Here is an 18,725-nt window from a genome sequence, read left to right on the forward strand (position 1 = left end):
TCAAAATAATAGGTATTATTTTGTGCTGTATCAATTAAGTATATTTGCGTTAGAAATCCTTTTGCTAAGATTTTATCTGTTTCCTTTCATTGTTTTTTTTTATCCCTTAAGATACAAACTTTAAACCAGATTCTTGGAAGCTTGCAAATGCTTGACAGTTGTGGAGAAATATTGTAAGGAACAGGCCACTTGCTTTGTGTATTGCTAACTGCCACAAGGACTAGAGTTTCCATCTAGAGTACCAATGATGCAACTAAACTCAAGCAGGTTTTGGTCATATTAAATTCAACCTTTGGATATCTACATAGTGGTGCGAGGAAGAGGAACTGGGTTTGCAGTATAACCACAACCAAAATAAAACCAATTAATACTGAGCTTGAAGTGCATAAATTCCAGTATGACAGAGGAAATAGATGCGTCACTTTATAGCAAAACAATGTGAAAGATAAGGTGAAAATCAAAAATAAATAAATAAATAAATTTGAATGGTATTCTGACAGCAAGAAGTCTCTGAGATGCAAACATTTAGGAATGTTTTCATTCAATCTTCAGTTCTTAAAAACTCAAAAAATTAAGCATATGTCCTGTGTAGCCCATGTCTGGTGTTATGAGATGAAAAGGAGTTGTATATACATATATTTATCTGCTATTTACTCTAAAAGTTAGAGAAAAGGCACAAAGGACTAATTTTATTTTTTTATATTTAAGCAATGTGCTCTGTTTAGCCTTAAAACTGCAAATTATGTGAGTAAATTTATCCCACAGAGTAGTGTAGATTTTTAGCTTTCTTTCTCCCATGTAATTTCTTTAGCACCTTTAGATTCTTGGTCAAGTGATACTCAGTTTATGTTGCAGTTGTTATTGATACTATAATCATTACATCATCAGTTCCCATATCAAAGTCAGAGCTGCTTTTTGACATGGATGGGATATTTTGTACTCAGTGACAAGTTATGATTATTTTTGCTACTCTGTTTCTTTTCTTAGATATTGAAAATCAGTTCTTGTGACCTTAGGATGGTATTGGCTTGCTCAGTATTGTATTTATGACAGATGGTGGATATGGCTCATGAAAAAGAGGGCAACACAAAATATAGCCCATTTCAATTCTTTTGGTGTGATTTCAAGAATTCTTTTTAGACCCTCTTTTACAACTTTTTTACAGAATTTACATAAATATTTTACAGTGCTTTTACAGCATTTATGTAAATATATTTGAATGAAGTATATATGAAGGGTGGTAAAGTAAGAATAAGTATACACAGTATACAATCTGGTTCTGTCTTTATTGTCTTATTCAGAGCTTATTTGTGGGAACTCAGTACATCACTCCGGATGTCCAGAGCTACCGAGACAACCCTTGGAGGGCTTGGAAGTCTTGGAATGTTGCCAAAAGTGCCTGGTGGCTTGACTTTGATGCTTCTAAAGAAGTGACACCTGAGTATGAGGAGATGAGAGAATTTCAAGTTTGAATAGTGAAGGGATGATATTCACTGGGTGAAACATAGATTTTAATGCACTGTACAGGGTGGGTTTTGTGTGTAGTACAGGGGGGTTTGGAATCCTGTACATGGGGGTCAGGAGTCCCAAGATGGAGGGATTTGGGCGTGCCCTGTCCTTCTTCTTTCTTCTCCTTGGCATCCATGTTCAGGATGATGTTGGCACATGTGGATTGGTTCATGGTGAAGGTGCACTTGTTAACAAGGGCGAAAAGTATTGGAAACAGAAGGTAAATATCCTATACGTAGTTTTCACTATAAAAGAGACAACTGCCCTGTGGGCGGGAGACAGTGCCTTTGGCTGTCTTGCTGATCAGACCCCTTCTGGGCAGACAGAAAGACTTTGTAGATAAGAAACAATAAACACAACCGAAGACCGAAAACTCAAGAGTCCAGACTCTTTCTTCAAAGCGCGGCCTGCCCAGAACCACTTTTTCCCGTGTTGGGGCAGAGACAATTAACAGCCGACCCCAACACTTATTAGTGTTTTTCTCTGACAGATTACAGTGTGACAGCTGTCTGAAAGCCAGACAACAAGTTTTAGGAGTATTCATCTGGTCTTCTAATTGTTGGAAGATCTAGACTTCTGGTTATGAACAAAGTCCTGTTAGATGGCAGTTAGGATTACACATTTTCATTTCAAGATAATATTTCTCTATTCATCTGTTAGCAATTTATGTTACTTGACATGAACCTTGACATAGTTCATTAATTACTATATCTGTTCCCACAGAAGAGTTTGTTTCCCTTCTGGAATTCAACTTCTCTTTATCATAGGGCATAGATGGAAAAAGTAGTTTTAATATATTTTTGTGTAATATATAAAATATCTGAAATAAATGGGCAGGAGATCTTTCTCCTTTTTAATGCCTTTATTAAGAAGAATCAGCTCAGGTGGGGAGAAATCGACGGGTTGCACCCTCGCCGCCGTTGCTCCCAGGCGTGGCACGAAGGAGGAGGATGATGCAGTTTTGTCCGCTGGTCTGCAGACAGAACTGGGGACTCTGTCCTCACGGGAGAGTCGTTGAGTCCTCAGTTTGTTGGTTTAGAAACCCGGGGGGGTCTCTTTAATCAGTTTCTTTTCAGGTTAGGGTGAGAAATAAAAAGATTCAAGCAGGTACGGGACAATGCTCTCATCCTTAGATGTCACTTTAAGTCACTTGTTGGCTCGTGATTTTAGGGGTTTTTTTCTTGTAAAAACTGTAAAACTGTAAAAACCCAGGGTGCAATGCATTTCTTATTTGCATGTTGTCTCTGGTGTCACTGCCCATTCTCTTTACCCTGGAGGGTTTCCCTTGGTGTCTTCTTTGCATACGGCCAGAATCAGGGAAACAATCAGTTAATCACCCGCCATTAACGAGTGATTAAGGGCTTTTCTTCGGCAGCGAAACTAAAGGAGTCTGACCCGGTCTGACTTGGTTTTTTTAACTCTGAAACTTAAAAAAAAATACAACTTTCTATTCATAACAATATCCACTCAATTTTGCAATAATGTAATATAAAACTCCTTTTCCACTATTGTATGAGATATGGGTTGTAGTTAATACTAGAAAGGAGATCATCATATGTACAATAATCACTTTAGCTTAGCACTAACACAAAAACTGTGTACTTAAAGCGGCTCACTGTTATTTCCAAAGAAATTGTAATGCATCTGGTAACCATAACAAGAAGAAAACATCCAGTTACAGCACTGTCTTTCAGAATACACATGGATCAAGGTCATTCCCATGTTCCAGAGGCAAAGTATTAAAGTATTATAGATGGTACGAAAATGTCACAACTAAAAACTTTGTCTTATAAGTAGGCAATTACTTGAGTTAAAAACCTGAATTCAGCATGTATGTAGTACAAAACTTGAAGTCTGTGCTTCAGTCTATATGTGAGTTACAAAAAGATGGGTACTTTTTCCAGCAGCTTCTCAGTTGCCCTTACTGGCTACTTGGTCTAGTTTATCCCGATTAGTTTATCATTGCTTCTAGTACCTAGGGAGTGCATTTGTAGTGAGCTACCACCAGTCAACTCAACGTAGAAATCCTCAGCTAAAGTATACCCAAGTTCTGCTTTCGGTCCTAAGGCTAACAAGAGTAGCAATGAACTCTGTTCTTCCCTTTTAGTATCCTTTTGCTGCCTCCAGAGTATTTTGTTCTAACATGCACTCCTTGAAAACTTACAGAATGCCAGCAGCTGTTGTACTGATACTGGCAGTTTTTTCACTTCCTGTTGTACTACAGCTCCAGCTGCTTCTGTTGAAGCAGAAGAGAGAGAAGTTCCAAAGAGCAAAAGTGACCCCTATTTCATTATTTGTTCACAAAGTTATTTTGGACTACTTACTGAGACACCAAGTATTACTGACAGCTTCTTTATCCTAGAAGATGATGTTAAATCATTTCTTAGAGAGTCTGTAATCTCTGTCACAGCAAAACATAAAGGAATTAATTAGTCATTGAGAATGTGAAGGATATCATAAAGGAATTTAAGGCATTACCTCTTAGAGAAAACATTTAAAGCATTACCTTTCAGAGAACAAATCTAATTTAGATGCTGCCATGTGCACATTAAAGAGTCTGACATACACAAAGAAATGCTCATGCATTACAGTTTAAAGCCATAAAATTTGAAACTGTATTCTCTCCAAAGCAGGCAGATCTTCTTGGGAAAATGTAGCAGGGTTTAAAATACAGAAGACAATACAGTTCTATCATATTGGTACAATATGGAGAAGATAAACTCCTAGGCAATTGAATTCAATCCTATCTACTACTAAGTAATTAGAAAAAAGAGCTGTCATTATTTTTTCCCAGTCTTTATTTGGTTTTTTGGGGGTCTGTGTCAAATAGAGCTTTCTCTTGTCTTTAAGTGTATGTGTTAGAAGTTAGTGTGGGGTAGGAAAACAAGTCTGGGACGCAGCTGTGGAAGCTTTTTAAAGAGTTTAACAGTGAAGTCAGAGGTTACATCTGGTTACTAGTTAACTACTGTAGCAAGTCAACTTCCAGCATATCCTTAAATACATAGGAGCAGAATACTAATGGGAACCCTATTGTCACCCTTTGTCACATTTGTCACCCTTTTTTACCAGAACACAATGGTGCAAAATTTCCTCCCCCACAGAAAATTGTCCATGGAATTACAGAAACATCTATAATCACAGAAAGGAAAGTACACCACTGTTTTCCAATTAATTGAACCAAATATTCCGTTTTTGAGATTTGGTATGAGACAAGAGGTCTAGCCAGATTTGGTTAAAGATTTGTTTGTTGATAAGAGGAAGATGAGTCTGTTTCAGCTAAGGACCAACCAATAAGGAGGATGTTGAAAGTAGAGCCAAGAGAGGATAAATATTTATTTTAATTATAAATATTATAATTTTATAAAAGAGGTAAGTCACTATAACAAATGATTGTTCACTTTTCCTGTCAAGAGAATCAATTAGCTCCTTGCAGCATTTTGTTTTGGGAACCTGACAATCTTCCTAGAAGGTCTGGGCTATCAGACAGAGAAACTGAGGCAGGGTGGATGGATTGTCACAGTTCCCAGAGACACCACAGCAGGTACAGTACAATTGCTTCAACTGCAGGTGACTTTTGTTACTACCTTTTTAACTGAACATAAATAACCAGTGCTGTATTTAGGACTCCTGACAGTCCCTGCTTGAAAATGCATGATAAACCTTGTGCATTGCCTTTTTAGACTGGAGGTTAATTCACTAGTTTCATAGATGCAATTTTACACAAGGTTGGGTTTTTTTTGGTGGTTTTTTTTTTTTTTTTTTTTTTTTTTTTGGGGTATTATGTTTCTAAATATATTTCCCAGTTGCATGTTCCTAAAAGTGGAAAAGCATGCTGTGTTGTGATGTTGAATACAATTACTTTACCTTCTTTTCTGATCTTAAAGTTTAATTCAGGAGTGTGGACATGTATAATTTTTTATGTGTACTCATCAATCTGAGGTGTAAATCCAAAAAATCATTTTTTCCTAAGTCATTTATACGTGCTTCACCAATGTTACACTGCCCCCCCCACATTCATGCACCAGCCAATCTGTAGCATATTTAACACACTATGCATCATCATAGTGTTTTTCAATTCGTTGCTGCTTCTGTGAAGTTGATTATTTGATATTGTGATCAGTGACAGGCAAATAAATAGTCTTTGGAGGATCTGGGCACAACTGACTTCTCCAGAAGTCTGTGACACAGCAAGGAAACAAGCATTCCAAGATTCTGCCCAAGACCCAAACGTGTAAGTTTGCATTTAGCCTTCCTAAACCAATAGCGCTAAATAACTAGATAATTTCTTTATATTTATGAAGAAGTAATGGTGAGAGGAAACCTGATTGGTTTTCATTTACATTTTTGGTCTTAAGCGATTTAATCCTAGCATAAGCTTTTCATTTAGCTGCTTAAATCTTCCAACAATTAAGTTTGGGCCTTAGCTGTTTTCTAAGTGGTGGTCTCTTCAGTTATTAGTCTTGTGTTACCAAGACAATATTAGTTTGCTGATTGGTCAATGGGCTTAAAACTAGAAAAGAAATAATGGAAGAATATAAGTGGCTAAGCACATCTCACTCTCCACGCATATGTAATTTTAATGCATATAGAAAATCTTGCCCTTGTGAAATAAAAATCTGCTTCTAATACCATAATGAAAAATGAAAATAATAAAAATTCAAATCTCATCACAGAGAAATTTGATAAAGAGGATGTTAGCCTGGAAAATTGCAAGTAAGAAAAGCTTTCCATTTCCAAAGAATTATTCAGATATTAAAGAGTAGTTGCTGAATGAATTGGATTTTAAACACAAAATATTGACATCCTCCACTGCTCTGAAGTAATACAATCAGAAATGTGATGGTTAAGATACTTCTTTAAGATATTAAAACTTAGGATAAAATATCATTAAAAAAAAAAAGGAAAAAAGTATGTCCTCATCCTGTGATGAATTTTTCATTAAGAATTATCTTGGTAAGTTCTTCATTAAGCAGCACAATTTTTATTAGATAACTTAAATATATTCAGTACTCTATAAACTAAGCAAGCACTAAACTAAGGGAAATTGCTAAGACAATTTTGTCCTAGCTACAGTTTGTAGCTATCTCTTCAACTGACAAGTGAAAATCTTACAGCCACATGGCACTGAGGGCAAGAAGAGGAGTGGCTGCATAGTACTTGATTGCTGACTGGGGTTAAACCAAACACTAGTTTAAAAGCAACATGAACATATTAATTTAAGTTGAACCTTTTTATAAAAGGGGAAAAAAGCCAAACAAAAGCTAATATAATTGATAAAGAAGTCCAGTACTTACCTTTGTTATTTGTTTGACGTTCATGGTGTGTTTGGTTCACTAGAGATTTTTCCTTAGTGAAAATCATGAACCAGATGGAATACAGTGTGAATCTTCAATATAAAATAAGATAAAGTCTGCCTGTAAGTCTTTCTTTTTAAATTAACTTTGGACCTTGAAAAAACACTCCAAGAGCACTTACCTACCTTGTAGAACTGCAGTATTATCAAGCTTGATAACCAAATATTTTAATGTAGAACTTTGAGTTCAATTTAAATGTATTAAGGTCTTCCACAAGAAGAACTTTGGAAGCTGTTCTACAACCAAAAGTCATTAATGTCTGTGGTCTTTATTTCCAGACTGAGCAGCAGAAATTCTCTTATTTACAATTTATTGACATCTGGGCATCAAAATCTGCCTAATACTTGCCACTTTTAAATCTGGTGCATTTCATAGACTTCAGTGAGACAAAACTTGTTCAAGGTCAGAAGTGGAGCTAAAATGTACTCAGTGTTTCATAAGAAACCTACTTATCACTATGTGAAATATTCAGTTGAAGTCACTAACAATACAACAAAATCCATGAAAATTTGCAGAAGTGGAAATTTTAGGCAGAGTGAAGGTATCAAAGTAAAAACTTAAGTGTGCTCTAGACACTGCTTAGTTTCTGTGGGGCTTTTGGGCACATCCTCTTCACTTTTGTATAAAAATTTCTGTGTGATGACAGTTTCAAAGATATTTTTTTTCGGAGTAACACTGTCAGAGCATTGTAGCAAACAGCAGGATTTTCCTTTTCATCTCTTCAAGGGAAGGAGGAAATTCAGTCCAGATCTCACTATCAGGGTGAGGCATTTAAACAGGAAATGCTGTGTGAAAGTTGGTACTTCACTACCAAAATTAGACTACAACAGCACTACATAAAATTACAGTTCTCCCTCTGTTCTGTGAAAGAATGGCGGTTGAATTGTGATGTCATGGCTTGCCTCAGTTACCCAGGTTCTTCCCCAGGAGTCAATCACCTCGCCTTTTCCCCACCCTGACTCCTGCTGGGCACTGTCTATCAATCCAGAAATTCCAGGGGAGCATCAAGTGATTGGCAGGTTCAGAGGATGCTCTCCACCCCCTGGGAGGCCATTGGCCCATCCAGATGTACCTGGATTGGTGGTCCCTGTGTTCTCTCCCCTCCCCCTGTCCCCTGGTTAAAAGGCCTAGGAGACCATGTTCGGGAGAAGTCCGACTGGAGCTGTTATTACATTCAGAGGCCATGTGGCCCAGAATAAAAACTCTGGATTAAACCCTCCATCAGGACTGACTCCTTCTTCACCATCACCTTAAAAGGTTTCTCCAGCACAGGGAGGCCTGAGGAGTGACCCTCTTCTACCAACAAACTCCAGCCTATAAGCACTGGAGCTTGGGCATGCCTGGGCTTGTCCTCATGTGCCCAGCTGCAACCCACCGGTAGCTAAATAGCATCTCTGGGGAGAAAAGACCACAGTTGCTGCTATTTCGTTCAGCAGCAGGGACCAGACAAGCCAAGGCGCATCCCGTTCAGTAATATTGGTAAAAACCAATAAATGGCTGAAGATACATTTATTGTATATGAATCACAAATAACTTCTGATTAATATATTGGACATATTGGTCACCTTTCTGGGGTGGCTCTTGTGGGAGTTCTTTTATTGAAACTGATCTACTTCAAATAAATTCAGCCATTGTTGGATGAGGTTGTCTTCAAGCAAAGCTGTTTTCTCAGCCCAGAGGCTCTCAGAGGCTGAAGGAGGCAAAGCCTGCCCAAGAATGATCAAGAGACCAGACTCAGAATCATCATTTTTTTACAGTTATTTAAATGAACACTTTTCCTGTAATTACAGCTCTTTTAGATGCTTCTCAGGAAGGATTAGACCAGGAAAGGATGCTCAGTGGAAAAATATTTCTGCCTGCTAGACCTATAGATCTCAGTTAACGATTGATCAGCAGAGAACAAATATTACAAGTAAACCTGACTATTTGTCAAATGTCAAATTATGCATGAAAGATACTTTTCAATGGACTACAGCCATACTTTACCCTATGCTACGCAATGTTATCTAGAAAATGCTGTCCAAAACAATTTTTTCCCTCAAGGGATCTGCTCCATAATGATTCTCTGAATTGATGTCTATTTAAGTTTAAAACTTTCCAAGAAGGCAGACTCCAAAACTCTTCTTGTAACCTTTACAGTAGACTTGAAATGCATTGTAATTGTATTTGGGTTTTGTTTTCAACTTATTTTAAGGTCTTTTTCTATTAACATTACATTGACAGCTTACATCAAAATAGGTGGTATAGTTCTGAAAAAGAAGTTTAGTGGGTCACACATTAAAACTAAGATGGACATAATAGCCTACTTAAATTAATGTATTATCATATGCTATTATAACAGTACATTTATTTTATATACATCATAACATCATTACCCACTTGAAGTGGTCTATGTTTCTGAATATTACTGAAACTGACCTTAATCTACTTTTAAAAGTAGACAGAGATATGCCATCACTCCTAAACAAATTAATCAGTGTAAAGCATTGCTTTATATTTAGTGGAACAATACAGGCCAATATTTTAATTTGTTTAGGCTTCAGATAGTGAAGGAATGGCTGATTTAGTAAGAAAGCAGTTACTATGTTTGACTTTGAAATTATTTTATAAAATAATCTTTATTAAAAGCCTTCTTGTATTACATTTTGTTACTTTGCAGATTTTTTTTCCAAAAAGGATCTATTGTAATTTATGATGAATTGTTACTTTCCTTTTCTTCTTGTACTTTTAAATAACTTTAACTAAATATCTTTAACTGTCTTTAACTAAATCAGTCAGTAAATCCTTGTATTTAAATATAATGATTTTTTTTCAGCTCTGAGTAAGGCTTAATTTCAGATTTCTTTGGCAGTATAGGTATAGATTTATATATAAGGCATGAGTTCTGTTACTTACGCATTCTCAGGTCTCAAGACAAATAAAATAATCTAGCATTTTTACTGGAACTAGGTACTCAGTTGTCCTGTTTAGGCCAAATTTGGGAGAAAATCTCCAAAGGGAGGCTTCTCCAGAAAGCAAACTGACACGGCCTCTCCCCCACAACCGGTTCAGGAAGGATTCCTCAGAGAGAAGTGGAAAGAACCTGTTTATTTAACGGGCAAAGCACTCCCCAGCACACAAAATGAACAAAACTCATTCACAGCTCTGAAGAGAGGACAAATTCAGAAAGTCTCTCCAGTGGGGGGTTGCTCTGTTATCAGTCTCTCTGGTCCTAGGAAAGGCTGCACAGTGGGTCCGGGCAGTCTGCAGTGTTCTCGGTGTTTCCCCGGGTCCCGGTCTGGAGCAGGATCAAATGGTTCCAAGAAAAGGGAAAGCAAAACAGTCCAGGGAAAGCTCAGACTCCTCAGACTGCCTCAGCTAGCAAACTAACAAGTAAAAGGAGCACAGTGTTCTGCCCCATCCATGCCCAGACAACACATTCCAGCTGAATGTGGAGGAGTGAGTGAGGCTGATAACAAAAACTGTGCTTTTTCTCCCCTGTCAGAGCCAGTCTTGAAGGCACAGAATACAATATCCAGCATAAAAAGAGCAGATGACTGGGGATACAAGAATGATAAAGTAACCCTAGGACATCAGTAAATTGGGTAATCCAATTCACAATTGTGGAGTGCAGGTGTTGATCAAATGCCTTTTCTCAAACTGGCAGGTCCCTACTGAAATTAGTGTATTAGTTGTAGTGTGCTTGATTATTAAAGAACAACAAAATTGTTAAAAGAAAATTAATAGGATTTCAGAATTAATTACTTGACAGTTAGAAAATAGCAGAATGAGTATTTGCTATGGAAATGTAGTTCATCTGACTGAGTGCACATTTTCCATGAGTCTCCCATTTCATTCAGTGTTAGTAGCAGATACTGTTCAATTAAAAAACTTTCAAACTGTGCTCTGTGGACAATGTTAATAACCTACTTTCAGAATTTCTCTGATATTTATCATTAGGATTACAATATTAATTAATTATTTTCACAGCATAGCTTTGAGGTGAGGGAGAGACACTAATCCCAAATTCAGAGATATCAGAATTGGCCGAAACATTTGGCTACCTACACTGAAGTGCTAGGATCAGAGATGTCCCTTTTCATTGTGCACAAGTACACCTCTGACGTCAGTAAAGAATGTTTGCTACTGCAAATCAGAGTCTGTATTTATTTGGTTTGCAATCCTAATTCAAGAGCCCTCCAATCCCCTTCCTCTTTTTCTCCTCTTTCAAAGATACCCAGGGTGGCCCAGCTCCCCATTCCCAGCACTGTCCGTGAATGATATCTGACAGACAAATCTTAGTCATCCCTTGCCAAACCCTACAAAGTTTAAGAGAAATCTAGAAATCTTTTAATGCATGACAACACTGGAGCCTTATGCCATAGCCCTGAGAACTGGGATATGTTTTGCATCAGCATAGCCACAGGATCTCTATTGTATTTCCCAGTAAATAAGGTGGTGCTTACTGGAAGGAACCCTAGGGCCAAATGACGAGGGATCAAACTTTCCAGGGCCTTTCTCTTGCCCCATTCTCACATAAAATATTCTACTTCATTCATTCCAGTCCTCTATGAGAACAAAACACACTGAATTAAGTAGAAGGAAGAGTAAGGGAATAACTACCATGTTTTCCCTAGGAACTATGGGAACTAAATCAAGGTGTGACCAGCTTGATAGCAGTATTTCCTAGCTTTAGAGTCTTGCCTTGGCAGAAACAGTTACATTGTCTCACTAATGATAACATTATTTCCATATTTTGCTTTGGTGACACAAATTGCATCTGTGATAACTCTGAGGTGAAAAAGACTGTGAAACAACTGCTGAAAGCTGTTTCTCTGCCTGATGATGTTTTGACCCTAACTTAACTGCTGGTTTACAGTACTTCACTGTATCATAAGCATTGGTAGCTTGATCTTTCAATTAATTTTCTTTCACTTTTAGGAATGTAGTTATATTCTGATGGACTTATGCAAAAATTAACATGATGTCTGTATTGTAATAGGGTAAGAGAAAGCTACACAAAAGCCCACCCACCCACTCATCCATCCCTAAAAAAAAAACCCCAACCAATTAAAGAGACAAAACCCCACACCAAACAAGGAAACAAACACACCTTACCAAACAAAAAAATACCTTTAAAAAATACCCAAGCCCAGGCAATTACATAAAAAGCATTCCAGAAGACATTTTACACTACTTTGGACAAATTTAACTTATATGTATGTACATAAAATAAAGTATGAAGGTGTCATGGTTTGACCAGGAAGTGAGTTTCTGGAAAAGTTGTAGTCAAACCATTCAGTAGCTAGATTTGAAAATTAGCGCCTGGTGTAGCCACTGGGGACCTGGATATGCCTCTGAGAACACACAGGGATTGAAAGCAGAGGATTCCCAGAGGGACTTATCTTTGTGTTGTAGATTAATAAATTGTTGTTGTTTTCTCCATTCCCAAGTTAGAACCTGCTTTGTTCTGTTTCTAAGTCACATCTTACAGTAATCATGTTGGAAATATACCTTTCATGAGAGCACTAACACTGTGCCAGGGTCAATCCATGACAGAAGGCAATGAAATTATATTTTTTATGTCATGTTTAATGTCATAAAATATAATAAATAATCGGTCTTTTCAAATTTCTCACTAGTAAACTGAAATTCTTAAAGGAGCTTTTATTAAAAAATATTTGCTTGGTAACACAACATTGTGGACTTGGATTTACAGATTGAAAAATCATTTCAGAGAAATTTGGACTGAATGGAAAATTAAATTTAATGTCCCTTAAAAACATTTTTTAAGCTTTTCTCTTATACTTTTCTCATATACATCATCACTGCAGGGGCTCACTGTCACAGAGGCTGTATCTGTTATTTTCTCATCTTCACCTCAAGGAGAGCCCCCTGCATTCTGTAAGCATTGGAATCACTGCTTTAAATTTTAACTTGTGAAAATCAGCAAGGAAGTAATAAAATAGAAAATGGTAAAATTGAACTGCTTTTAGTAAAATAATGGAATCAAGTTTGAGCGTAGCCTGGGAGATTGTAATGAGCTTTACAAAAAATTAAAACATTATTTAATGCTAAAAATGGGTAGTATTGGAGTGAGAATTATGTCAGCTTTTTAACCAGGGGGGAATGTTTAAACTTCCTTTAAACAATTCCTGCATACATCATAATTCTGCAAGTGTTGATGGTCTTACCTGCCTTGTTTTTTGAATCTGAAAGCTTGGTAACAGCTTCAAAAGTCAGATTCCTTAGTATGAGGCAACTCGAAGCTAGCTGGGTTTAAGATAATCACTCAAAGCTTTTACTGAGAGAAGCATGTTTTCCCTTGCAATTTATGTGTTAAATTAGCATGCCTAAATTCAATCCAAAAATAAGAAAACATTTGTCCAAAGTTGCAGATTCACAAAAAGATAGCCACTTCTCCTTCCTTTAAATGACTACAAGGAGTCATGAGGTATCTTCTTCCATTTTGGATCCAGTATCCTTTTTTTTTTGGGGGGGGGGGGGGGGGGGGGGTTGGGGCAGGGGAATGAAGAAGCAATGTGTATCTACACACATATAAATGAATATGTAATTTTGTATATACAAAGTCACATAGCTTTCAAGCTAGAACCAGACCTGATGTGACCTTATATATGGACAAGAGATTTGGCTATGTTTTTTTAAGCACTAATGTACCAAATATTATTTTATGACTAACTTAAATGTTAACACTGTAAATATTTTTCTCTGATTCCTTGCAAATAAGGATAATCCTTTATTTAATGTCACAGGTGTTCTTATCTTCTTACATTTTCCATTCTTACAATTTTTAACAGAGTCCACAGCAGAACTAGCAATTTTTTATTATTGGTTCTAGCTGGAGTACCCTTACATCATCTGCTTGTTTTTAATGTAGCTTTTGTATGTAAATAATGTGCTGTTCAGGTAAAATGAAGTAATTACTAGACACTAAGATCTTTTCAAAGTACATACATTCTGCATGTATTGTGCACACTAAGACCAGATGCTCTCCATTTCCTATTTAGATGGTAAAGGATCACGATCTGAATGTAATAAATTACAATTTAGTATTGACTGTAAGCCTGCCTTGTGAATTTAATATAAAGTTTTAGAGCAGATTTGTTTATGCCAGATTGTTTTAGTTGCCCCTTTCTAATTTAAATTTTTTGGGTTTAGCTGTCTTATCAACTCTGCATGTTTGGAGAAGGCTGGGCTGGCTGTAAGACTGCTACACTTATTTTTGACAGATATATAGTATTTCTGGGAATGGTTTAGGCCTGGTTTAATCTCTTTATGCCTGTCTGATTTGATTTAGGCAAATGAAAGAGCAAGTTTAGGTCCACTTTAAAATACCAGGTGTACTCCAATACTCTGAGTCAATAATTTGAGCTCAGGCCATGGGATAATTTTATTTTAGATAATTTGTGTCATCTAGGAAGCTTTGTGGTTGTCAGTTTCTGAAAACGTCACTAGTGTTTCATTGTTGTTCCATGGAGGAAGGGTGGGATTTTCCATCTCTGTCCTTCAAAGAATGCAGGACTACATTTCTTTTCTTGACAGCTAAAAACTGTGGAAATCAGGAATGCAGAACATGTTCCCCCAGCTTCATAGTGAAAAAAATAACTGATCAACCACATTACTGAGGATGGGCTGTGACCTGCAAAGTGTGCTAACAGATATTTTTGTATTCTTGAATATTTCAGGGTACATGGTCTAACTTAGTATTTCTCACACTGACATTATACTGCATTAGAGAAGAGATTGATAAATGGAGAAAACGTGCTGGCATCATCTAGAATCCCTTCTCTATTAGAATCATCTAGAGAGCTGCCTCACCTTGGAACCATTTTTTTCTGAGGAAACAATCTAACACATTATCCTAAAAAGAACATCTAATCAGTGACATCATCATATTAACGAAATCAATCTAATCAATGAAATACACAGTAAAAAATACTCAACATCCAAAGTGGAAGAGTCAAAAGTAAGAAAGAAATTCAAACGTGGAACTGCAAAATTGTTAGCCATAATTTCTAGTTTCCTGAAGCCTCAGCATCAGATCAGAAACAAAACTATATTCGCCAACCTTAAAAACAGATTTCAGAGAATTGTGGAGAATTGTTGACTAAGGTTTACTTACTAGGGAAATGGTTTGAAAGGATAATAAAAAAAGATAAATAGTTCCAATGAAGTAAAACAAGATAATGTACTATTCCCATATTAAAGCAAATTTTAACATATCCATCACTAAAGACAGTTAAGAAAAACTTACCTTTCTGTCCTGCTTTGGGACAAAATTTATGATGAAATTTCCCAAAGGGGGTCTCCTTTAAAAACTAATTCCTGCAGCTCCTTCTCCAACTGTTTCAGGAGAAAAATATCATTGGAGAAAAGTGTAAAAAACCTGGGTTTTTTTAACAAGGAAAGCATTCACAAGCACAAAAAAAAAAAAAAAAAAAAAGAATAATAGAAAACAATCAAACAGATAAGACCATTGCTCTGAAGAGATGGCAAATTCAGAGAGAGTGCTTCTCTAGTTCTGAGAGTCCTCTGTGGATATGTCTTATTCTGTTCAGCCTCTCTCAGGCCCTCCAGGCTTGGACCCAGTGCCCAGGCCTCAGAACATCTTGGAGGACCCCCCTCGAGCGACTGTCCTGGTGTTCTGGACCGGAGAGAAGCCGAACAGTTCCAGAAAAAAAGACACAGTCCTGGGAAGACCTTCCTCGCCGTAGCTAACGAGGAAAACCAGCGAAAAAAGCAAAGAAAATCTTCCTGTCCCTCCCTCTGCAAAAGCCGAGAATTCAGCACTGCACTCCTTATCTCTCTGTGTTTTGAACACGAGCCACGAAAAATTTCCACCGCTCCCCTGTCTCTCTCTCTGTGGGCCTAGCTTAAAGCTACAGGACCCATTTCTGAGCAAAAAGCCAGGTGATGGGAATACCAGCATCATAAAGTCACTCCAGCACTTTCTTAGGATAAAAAGACAATCTTCTTATTAACAACAGATTAGGGATAATAATAAAGCTGAGAATGTGATTTTTCACAACAGGGCGTTTCCTGGCTGCTGTCCCACTTTTCTCTGGTATTTCAAAAACCTCTCTCTAAAGTGAGTAAGATTGTTTAGGGAAACAAAAGCAAAGCCAAAAACATATCAAGAAAAAAAGCTCCCCCGTACTCCCACCTCACTTTCACTCCAGACTCCTGACTCCTGATAGTATCGCAGGCTACACATTTTCCCTTCAATGAGGCTGTTGAACGGCACAGTGTATTTGAAGTCAGCATTTTCTTCATTGCTGCTCCTTATTTTCGTAGTTTTTCTCCATCCTGTTGTGGGTCCTCTGGAAGCTGCAGTTTCTTTAGGGAAGCACCTCCTTCTTCTCTTACCATAGTTCTTCCACCATTTTTTCTTACTCCTGCTTTCTTTCCTCCTCCTCTCTTTCCCCATTGTTCCTATTGCTTCCTTAAATATTTTTGTACAAAGGTACAACCACTCTGGCTGAAGGATTCAGACATGGCCTAAAAGGGGGTCCACTGGAGCCAACTGAAACTGCACAGAGCAGTCTCACTCTCCCCTTTCAGAGGTTCCTCTGAAGCCACTCACCACCAGCACCTGGGCACCTGCACCCAGAACAGGGATTAAGGTGGCTGCTGCTTCAAAATTTTCAAAATTTTCAAAAAGACAAACTAAGATCTCTGCAAATGGTTCTAGAAACTAGCTGGTGAGGAGATAGCAGGATAGAGGACATGCAGAAGTGAAAAAGGCACTATGATGAACAAAAGGAAGAGGACCTGGGACTCTGCTTTGTCAGTTGAGAACTACTTGTTATAGCACAATTTTGCCAGGAATGGTGGGCAGCTCAGTCCAAAAATCTAGGAAATGTTAGGGAAGAATAAACCAGAAAATATCACTATTGTACTGTCACATCTTGAACACTACGTGCATTGTAACGCTTTTTCAAAATACTGAAGCACGAAAATGCACAGAAGAGTAACAACTGTTGTTATGAACAAGTTCATAAGTTAATACAATCAGAGCTGTTAATGTTAATCTGAAATTGCAATAAGTTAATTGTGTTAATTAAATTGTTGTTAAATGTTAAACCTTTGTATTACCCCCACTGTTAATCCCCTTACCTTACCGGTACCCTTGTTGCATCTGTTTGGTACTGCCTCCACTGCTCCCCAAAATGGCGCCGGGTAACATCCCTGGGAAATATGCAAATTAAGACACATTCAAGAAAATCCAACAAAATACCCTAAAAATGATGAATTAACCAAAAATTTAAGGAACTAAACAAAGGGTCCTACTAGTGAGAAGTCCTTTTACTCCACCAGCAAGGTTTCGGATGTCACTGTGACCTAACTAGAACTGGGTCAAAATGGGGACTCTAGACGACCAACCAAAAAGGCGTCTTCCTAGGCCTGCCTGTGGGGATGGAAGTCCCAGTTCTGCTGGGAAGCAAAACTGTCCATGTCTTCCTCTGTGTTGCCAAAGAAAGCAGTGGTGGTGTGTGTGACCCCTTGGACCCCCATCCAGAGCTGATCATTTAATAAAGGCGTATTAAAGGAGCAGGTCTCCTTGCCTCATTTTCTTCAATTATGGCTAAAGTTGTACCATGATTTTTAGAGAGAAAGGAACTGTAAAACCTCAAAAATTAATAAAGAACAAGAGCAATAGATGATATATCCCTCCCTCCCTCCAAATCAGGTACGCTACAGAGAAGGTAAATATAGACTATTCATTATTCCTCTTAGCACAAAACAACCTGGCAGGCTCCCACTGAGATAAGCAGGCAACATTTTCCTGGGCTTTTTTTGAAGGGGAAGTGCTTTTTCACAGTGTGCTTAACATCAAACTGTGGAATTAATTTCCACAGGAGGTCATTAACAGAAAAAGTGCAAATTAATCTGAAAAAAAAGATTAGGCGAATTAGTGGAACAAAAGTCCATGGGGACTAACTAATGTGATCACTTAGTTCAGGATGTCATAAAATTACTGATTCCTGGGAAGGAACACCAGCAGATGCATGACCTTGTAAACAAGACTTAGAGAGCAGGCTTTGCAGGACACTACTGAAGGCAAGTTTTTGGCCAATGGTCTGAACCAACACAACAGTTCTTGAACACAAAATATGGGGAAGAGCCTTACTTTAGCCTAATTCCATTGAAATACATATTTACTAAAGAAAACAACCTTTCCATTTTACCTCTTTTTCTCTCTTTTTCCCCTGTTGATAAGTTGCAGGCCTAAGTTTTGCATTCTATTCTCATTACCTTTTTTCCTCCCAGAAAATGTGAGAGGGCAGTAGGAAAATAAAATTGCAGTACCAGCTGTACAGTTACCTGTTACTGACAAAAAAAACCCTAATATGGAAGAAGGCTCACAGGAGATGAACAAAGGCAATGTAACTGAAGGAGTGTAGGAGGATACCCCCAATGAAAGGGGGGAAACTAGCCTTTGTCCCCCAAAAAAGGAAGGAAGCCCAGAAGTTTCTCCCAACGATCAGGTGAAAAGCCACCTTATAGGACCCCTGAGACATCACTAAAACCTTGGGGTCACCTAATTGGATAGAAGCCAAAAGGTCCCGCCTGGGCCATAAGGTAGAAAAAGAGAGAACAAAGGAACCACGAGGCTTTTGTGAAGGTGTTTCTACCAGGATCAGACCTCTGTACCTGGCTGGGATTTTCTGTTTATTGTTTTTCCTTTTATTAAACCTTTCTGTTTCTAACACTGCAGCAGAAGCCATCCTGCTCATTATTTGCCTCCAAAGGTAATAGCTAAGCTATCCTTGGGTGTATTAGGTTCCCTTTTAAGGGCTCATAAAACCCTGGCCCGACAAAACAGAACCTAATACGTAACCACAAATGTACCACAATGCA

General features: G+C 37.8%; 1 long non-coding RNA gene across 4 annotated transcripts; it reads right to left on the reverse strand.

The window, feature by feature from the left end:
- Positions 1-1,267: 1,267 nt before the first annotated feature.
- LOC135290116 (uncharacterized) lies at positions 1,268-15,832 on the reverse strand. Of its 4 annotated transcripts, none has more exons than XR_010352829.1 (4): positions 15,338-15,832; positions 15,118-15,206; positions 3,834-3,910; positions 1,268-2,935 (listed from the first exon to the last, which is right to left on the reverse strand). It is a non-coding gene; the product is annotated as an uncharacterized LOC135290116 (long non-coding RNA). The 4 variants fall into 4 exon arrangements; XR_010352828.1 differs by adding an exon at positions 6,804-10,140 and having other exon boundaries at positions 1,268-3,910; XR_010352826.1 differs by lacking the exon at positions 15,338-15,832 and having other exon boundaries at positions 15,118-15,329.
- Positions 15,833-18,725: the final 2,893 nt, after the last annotated feature.

The sequence above is a fragment of the Passer domesticus genome, chromosome Z (genome assembly GCF_036417665.1).
Source record: "Passer domesticus isolate bPasDom1 chromosome Z, bPasDom1.hap1, whole genome shotgun sequence".
Classification (NCBI taxonomy): domain Eukaryota; kingdom Metazoa; phylum Chordata; class Aves; order Passeriformes; family Passeridae; genus Passer; species Passer domesticus.